Below are 8,624 nucleotides of genomic sequence, written 5' to 3'. Positions count from 1 at the left end.
ATCCATCCTCATATCTTTTGTGGCTCATTCTCTAAGTTTATACACCAGTCTCAGGAGGTTTCCTCTCCAAAATTCTTACCTACCATTTCTTTTGAAGGTTAATTAAATATATAAGGTTTTTTTTTTCAATTCCCAAGACCATTTAAAGATGCTAGTAAAGACTGCTCAATAATTTAGTTCCAGCTCTTTCCAATTTCTTTCTCTGCTATGTTTTATAAAGCCAAATGGAATTCAGTAGAATCCCTAAGCTGTGTAGCTGCTTTAATGATGACATAGAATTTCATTCAGAAGATTTGAGGGAAAAGCAAAAAATAAAATTAAAGGAAATTCTCCTCTTCCCCAACTCATTTTGATTGGTAAACCTATGTTTCTCAATGGGTAGGCAAAAACTATCATAAATAAAAGTGAGCTTTGGAAATACTAATATAATGATTGATTAATAAGTGACTTTATTGATGAAGTTAGTAAACTTACTTGCAAATGAGTTCAAGAAGATGAGGGGAAAAATGTGTTCTAAAGAATTTGGGCTCCTAAATATTGCTGAGAAAACTTGGAATGGAACCACCATTTGATCCTGTTATCCCACTCCTCAGTTTATATCCAAAGGACTTAAAATCAGCATTACAGTGATGCGGCCACATCAATGTTTATAGCAGCTCAATTCATAATAGCCAAGCTATGAAACTGAACTAGGTGCCCTACAATAGATAAATGGATAAATAAAATGTGGTATATATATACACAATGGAATATTCCTCAGCCATAAAGAAGAATGAAATTATGGCATTTGCCAGTAAATGGATGGAACTGTAGACTATCATGTTAAGTGAAATAAGCCAGTCCCAAAAAACCAAAGGCCAAATATTCTCTCTGATATGTGGATGCTAACCCACAACAAAGAGGGGAAGAACAGAAGTTCACTGGATTAGACAAAGGGGAATGAGGGAACAGTGGGGAATGGGAGTAGGAAAGACAGCAGAAGAATTGGACATAACTTTCCTATCCTTTTATATAAACACACAACCAGTGTAACTCCACATCATGTACAACCACAAAATGAGATCCCAATTAAAATGTTATACTTCTTGTACGAATAATAAGTCAAAATACACTCTACTGTCATGTATATGTAAAAAGAACAAATAAAAAAATTTTTGACTCCTGAAAGAAAAACTCCTGAGAAAATTTGGAATGGAACCACCATTTGATCCAGTTATCCCACTCCTCTTTGGAAGAAGGATATCTTTGAGAAGGGCAGTGGCAGAATGCAAGCAGGCTTCGACTGCCTCTCTTGGCATAATAATGGGTGCTGGGCCTGGAACACTTCCTTACTAAGAGACAAAGTCCTCAAAGACTGAGCAAGGCCTGTCCCCTTACATAGGAATAGCTTTCTCTGCTTCAGATTCAACATGTACTCCTTTGCTTTGCATAAGTGTGTGTATCCTATGTCATCTGGCCAGCCCTACCCCTTATCTGCCTCCTACAGGGAGGGATGGGAACCTTCAGCAGCAGCTGTAGAGATGTGTGTGCAGCTCAATTTCCCTGTGTTGGCTGCCTGCAGGGATCCACTGGCCTTGTGGAACAGATGTGTGCTCACAAAGCTGGTTTTGCTCTGTTGTTCCTTCCAGTACTTGACTGAGCTGTGTTTTTCTTGGTGACTCCAATACGAGGATGCAGTGAGCAGAAAAGTCCAGACTTCTACTGCAGATAATAGCTGACAGACGCCTTTGCTTGACAGATAAAAAAGGTTTCAGCTATAGAGGCGCCACTGTGGGAAATGTATCACAAACAACAATAAAGGCTGAGGCAGCTTAATTCCACCTCCTTGTGGAACATTCTCCAGTAACTGTCTCTTTTCACTATACAATAATATTTCCCATTATACTCTCCTGGAATTGTAGAATGCAGGGCTCTGATCTGCTATCTAAATAAAGCCAAATGAATAGATTAAATAAAAGAACCACAACATAGTAATCTGCATAATTAGATAATGAAAAAGCCACTGGAGAAGACCATTCCAACAGGGACCGAATGAAGAACTATGAATTAGAACACTAGAAAAGTATTGGTTTTCTTTCTTTCTTTCTTTCTTTAAATAAACCTAACCAAAGATTATAAGTGTTGCAATTTTATGGAATGTATCATTCATTCATTCCACAGACTCACCAACTCCCAGATGGCAAGAATTGTGGTAAGTGCTAGAGATATAAAATACCAGACATATGTCCTCATTTTAAAGATTTAATGGTTTTAGGTGGGCAATTTATATGTAAGCAATTTAATACAAGAACCATATGCTAGGATGGATAGTAGCAGTAGTATAGAAAATTGCAGTGGAAATTCAAAGGGAGTTGCCACCAGTTTGGCCCAGGGGTATCTGCATCATTTCATGGAATAGATGGATAGAATTTGGGAGATAAGTAGGAGTTCATCAGGTGAAAAGGGGGGCTCTTCCAGTAAGGAAAGAACTTAAAAGAAGGCAAATAGATGATGGATGAATTCAATGCGACATGGGGAAGATGTGGCTAAAGCCAGTAGTATGTGGAGACGTGAATGGAGGATGGTAAAGGAGTGGCCAGCAAAAGGGAAAGCCAGATTGTGAGGGGATTTTTCTGCAGACTTCCCTAGATTAAAGCCAATGGATTCCACATCTTAGGCATTAAGGATCTACTGTCTGATTTTTATTTGTATACTTTTTGTAACAGAGAAACATGTGGCTTAAAGGCTTAACTTAGATAGTGTAGAGAATGAATTAAAGAAAGGGTAGAAAGTGGTAGAAAAAGAACATTTCACCTACTTAAGAAATAATTTGAGCTTGACCTAAGGTTGTGGCAGAATAGATAAAAGAGGAAGATTCAAGGCATGTTAATGAGGTACAATTTATAGAAAGTGGTTATTGATTAGATTATAATGTTGAGGATGGAAAAAATTTCATAAACAGCCCAAAGATTTCTTATTTAAGCAACCAGATAGTGTCGTTCATTGCTCTGGCATACAGAGGAGAGGAATTTTGTGAGAGGACACAGTAAGTTTGGTTTTGAATGTGTTGAGCTGGTGCTTCCTATGACAGTCAGGATGACATATATTCTAAGCAAGTGGAAACAGGGTCTCAGGTTTTAGAAAGCCAATTGTATAGATTTATTGTCTTGGTGACCATTGGAATAAAAGGGAAATTGAAGTCATGAGTATGGATAAGATTATCTTGAAAGATCTGGAGAGAATTGGAAAAATGCATTCTGCAGCTGTGGGAAGGAAGCCAGGAAAGGAGAAGGAAGATCAGTCATAATGATAAAAGAACCAGAAAAGGACTGAGAGAGAAATAATTTCAAGTTGAGGGTGTGATCAATAGTACCAAATTGTTTAGAGAAGTCATATAAAGATGGGAAGTTTCTTTTGACCTTGGTAGTTACTGATGATCTCAGTTAATGCAGCAGCACTGCAGTTCTGTTGAGGAACAGAAGCCAGATGGTGGTTGATTAAAGAGTGAAGGGCAGGTGGAAGAAAACAAGAATCTGTGATAGCAGGTGGAAGAAAACATAAATTCGTGATTTGGAAATTATTGGAAGGACTATATTTAAAAGGAGCTATAGACATATTTATAGACTTAGGAGAAGGGTCAGAAAAGATGCTTATTGAAGATTGAGCATAAATCAGCAATCACTGAGAAAGCAGAGTCCCCTCTGTATACTCTCATGCTTTATAAGTGTATGTCCAAGCCTGCAGCCATGTGGAGTACTGAGGAGTAGTCAATTAAAAGTGAAATTCGTCTATAGCAAGATCTACCTGGGTGGGGATAGTGTATTTTGTTTTTAAAATCAAAACAAAAATAATTGCGAACTTATGAACCATTTATAGTTCCTTTTTTCCCCTCCATAAACTATTCAAGTTAACAGGGGAAAAATAAAGTTTCTAAATAAAGTCTTCCCCTAGGATTGCATTTTTGACTTGCCAAGCCAAACGAACCAAATCTTTTGTTTCTCTAGCAATCTTGCTTCCCAAGAAAAATACACCTGCAAGTATCAGGGGCCAGGTTTTCCCCACCCTTGGCCATTTTTTTCCCTTTTGCCCCTAAAGCAACATTAGAGGGCACTTCCACATTGTGCTATATTATCCTTTAGCCAAGAAGGTTAAGCAAGTATAAGTTAAAACAATCAAATAACTCTTTTTATTTCAGAGGTAAAGTAACTGCCCCCTCATTTGCTCTTGCAGATGCTCAGGCTATAAAGTGATTCCTTCAATGTATTCCAGAGTATATATAGTTTGAGGATTCTTGACAGTTTTGGCACAGTAGCATGCAAGCTACCATGTGCTAGTGCTTGTGATAATAGCTATTGTCTGTACCATCTAATTATCTTGTCTGGCATTCCACAATCAGTCATTCTTCCATGGTTTGATGAGAAGCAAACTTTTCATATTTTATGTGCATCATGGAGACACTGATTCCCTAAGTGCAAAATCCAGACACTTTATGTGAAGTTCTGGCATGTAGGCAGCCTTTGTAAAATTCCAAACTATGCAAACTTTGCCCAGTGTATTTTATTTTGGAAGGTTTTGGTTCTTAAAAACTACAGCTAAAGGGGGGTAATGCCGACATTATTCTGGTTTCTTGTGCACCTAGATGTGGTTAGTTGGTGGTTAGTTCCTCTACTTATTAAAGGAAAACAAAGGCAGTAACAATTTTTGAATGTTGATTCTCATGCTAGGCACCATGAGAAGTACATTATTTGCCTTATTTCTTTACTTCTCACAGCAATCCAGATATATATATGAGTTTTCATATATATATATATATGAGTTTTCCCTGTTGGGTACATCTAGAAACGGATTTAGAAGTTAAATAGTTTGTTCTAGTTATCACAACTGGTGAATGGTAGAGCTAAGAACTGGTTCCATGTCTGTTTCATGATTCCGAATAGCCTCTTCTGGTATCATTTGAAGGTATTTCTTTATTTAATTATCAAAAAGAAAAAAGAAAAGAAAAATCCCCACCAAAATACTGGATCTTCCTGGATGTACAGAGTAGTACAAGGAATGGACCACCAATGGGTCTCACTGCACAGAGGACAAATGCCTCACAGGGCTATTTATATTATCATCAACACAAATTTCAAATTTCTATTTCATTTTAGACTAGCTTCAGTTCCAACATGGCATCCCCCATTACTGACTCTGCCACAGGCATATCTATGGACACATTTGGAAAGCCCCCTCTTCTTCACCTCTATTGAACTCCTTCCTTCTAAATCTATTTCATATTCTCCCCTTTTTCTATGAAGTCAGCTAAAGTGCACAAACCTTCATGAACTTTTCCTTCTCTGGTCTCCAGTTTCACTTGGACACTTTATTAAACTAATACTGCTATACATTTTTGCCCAGCTTCTTTCTATTTGCCTTTTTTCTCTTCTGTTTTTACTATAACATTTTGTAATACTTGACATTGAATTGGGCAAGGAGGAAAGTGCTCAGTAATACTTTTGGATAAGCAGAAGTCTGCTTGATTTTGCTGAAGAGCTTAGTATGGGGGAAGAGGTAGAGAGAAACTATGCATGAAAATTTTTAAATGCTTGATTTGTTAAGTCAAGGCAAGTCCCTCCCCATAAAAATGTTGCTTAGGTATAGTCCAAGGAGAGCAATAGCTGGATAAAATGGTGGTTCCATTCCCAGATTTCCAAGGAATCTCCATACTGCTTTCCATATTGACTGCACCAATTTGCAGTCCCACCAGCAATGTATGAGTGTACCTTTTCCCCCACATCCTTGCCAACACTTATTGTTGTTTGTCTTCATAATAGCTGCCATACTGACTGGAGTAAGATGATATCTTAGAGTAGTTTTGATTTTCATTTCTCTGATTGCTATGGATGTTGAGCATTTTTTTCATATATTTGTTGACTGATTGTATATCCTTTTCTGAGAAGTGTCTGTTCAGGTCCTTGGCACATTTGTTGATTGGGTTATTTGGGTTTTTTTGGTGTTTAGCTTTTTGAGTTGTATATCCTCTTCTGAGAAGTATCTGTTCAGGTCCTTGGCCCATTTGTTGATTTAGTTATTTGTCTTTTTGGTGTTTAGCTTTTTGAGTTCTTCATATACACTAGAGATTAGTGCTCTATCTGATGTGTGAGGGGTAAAACAGCATACTACAGGGACACAGCCACATCAATGTTTATAGCAGCACAATTCACAATAGCTAAACTGTGGAGCCAACCTAGATGTCCTCCAGTGGATAAATGGATAAAAAACAATATGGCATATATACACAATGGAATTTTACTCAGCATTAAAAAAGAACAAAATCATGGCATTTGCAGGTAAATGGATGACATTGGAGAAGATAATGCTAAGTGAAGTTAGCCAATCCCCCCAAAAATAAATGCAGAATGCGACTTGCCTTGACTTAACAAATCAAGCATTTAAAAATTTTCTTGCACAGTTTCTTTCTCCCTCTTCCCCCATACTAAGCTCTTCAGCAAAATCAAGTTTTCTCTGATATAAGAAGGCTGATTCATAGTGAGGTAGGGAGGGGGAGCATGGGAGTATTAGATGAATTCTAGAGAGGAAAGAGGGATGGGAGGGAAAGGGAGGGGGCAGGGGATTAGCAAGGATGGTAGAATGTGATGGACATCATTATAAAAAGTACATGTATAAAGACTTGAATTGGGTGTCAACGTACTTTATATACAAATAGAGATGTGAAAAATTGTGGCATATATGTGTATTAAGAATTATAATGCGGGCTGGGGATGTGGCTCAAGCGGTAGCGCACTCGCCTGGCATGCGTGCGGCCCAGGTTTGATCCTCAGCACCACATACAAACAAAGATGTTGTGTCCGCCAAAAAAACCCTGAAAAATAAATATTAAAAAATTCTCTCTCTCTCTCTCTCTCTCTCAAAAAAAATAAAGAATTATAATGCAAAAAAACAAAGTACATGTATAAAGGCATGAATTGGCATGAACATACTTTATATACAGAGATATGAAAAATTGTGCTCTATATGTGTAATAAGAATTGTAATGCATTCTACTGCTGTCATGTACTTAAAAAATAAAATCAATAAAAATGTTGTTTAATGTGGATACAAATATACATTTTTATAAGATGCCACTTTTCCCATCCACAGGAAACTATGGAGGCTCACCTGCTCCCCTGGCTTGTGTGGAAAGCCCAAGAGAGGCAAATACACCAATAACTATAAGTGATTGCACGATAGGCTACCCCAACCCCAGACAAGGGTGTGGTATTATTATCTTTTGCCATTCAGCTCTCATTCTCACCGTGTTCTATATTCTCTCACATCAAAGGAACTGGAAGTTTTCCAAATAAATTTCCCAACACTTCCTTGGCTACAGATTTTTATTACCAGCTAGCACTAACAAACCTAGCTAGATATGGGGGTGACCTGAACCAGCAGGAGTCTCCTGCCCTCTGGTATAGCAGCACTTTCTGGAGGCTTCACACTAAAGAGGAAAGAAAAGGCAATCTTTTCTAAGCTTATTTCCCTTGATTAGGTCCCTTTTTGGTCTGAAATGCTTAGAACGGCTTCTATCTTCTTGATTTATAAAAAATAAGGCTTGTACTAGGACTAGATTCCAAACTCCAACTCCACAGAGAAAAATTAGAGAACAGGAAATGGTGATGACTAAGTGTCTGGTTTTGCTAATAAGTCAAACCCTTCTTTCCTTGCTGACTTCATGCTATGCCTTTATCTCTGCAATACCAAGAATCCAATTTGGAATGGACAAAACTTGCTTCCCTGTGCTCATTCTTTTAACATCTTCTATCATAGCTTTTGACGTCTGTCTTCACTCCTTACCAGCTGGACCAGAACAGTCACTGGGAGTGGTCCCGGCTTCTGTCGGGAATGAATTTGAGTTCAGTTACCACTTAGTGATCTGATCATCTGAATCTGACCCAGTTGGGGTCATCACATCTGTATTAGATGATTGGAAAGACTGCATGGGGCTTGACAATAAGAATAATAAAAAATATACCCTCAATCATTATTATTCTGCCCAGCCTCTAACTCTTCTAGACATTGGGCCAAGGGTGGACATCACTCCTATGGATTTCATGGAGAATAATACCTCCTGAAAATATTCTTAGCAAAACTAGAAAGGAATGACCTGTGCTCTGGAAGTGGAGTGACCTATGAATGCTAGCCTTTCTATGGAATTTGAGTCGAGGTTAAACATGCGATTTACAAGAAAGGTCAAAGTCCTGAAATAGACCCATGTTTTCATACTCAAACTCTTTCTCCCCACCCCTTCAGATTTTCCACTTAAGCTCCAGGGAAAATACTGCATAGATTTACTTCCTGTAGCCACCTAAAACTTGGAGAATCAAGAAGAGAGTTCCTTCACCCTAGTGATCCAAAATTTCTGTGGAGGAGAAAAGTGGACTTTTCCTTTGGAAAATATTGGGAAAGCTAATTGATAGAATGTTGGAACGAAAATCAGGAGTGTTATACTCATCTGCAGCTCTGAAAATAAAATCCTCCCTCATGATGGGGATAAGTTTGTGGTAGTGCCTGGCATATGACTGGTATTAAAAGTTGAGTGAATCAGTCAATGAAATGCAAACAGACTAAAGGGTAAAGGAGGCCACACTGTACATTGATCTTTCCAG

This window comes from Marmota monax, unplaced genomic scaffold, assembly GCF_021218885.2.
Source record: "Marmota monax isolate L192 unplaced genomic scaffold, Marmota_monax_Labrador192_F-V1.1 WCK01_AAM20220418_F8-fsc00012, whole genome shotgun sequence".
Lineage (NCBI taxonomy): Eukaryota > Metazoa > Chordata > Mammalia > Rodentia > Sciuridae > Marmota > Marmota monax.
This window is presented reverse-complemented; position numbering follows the sequence as displayed.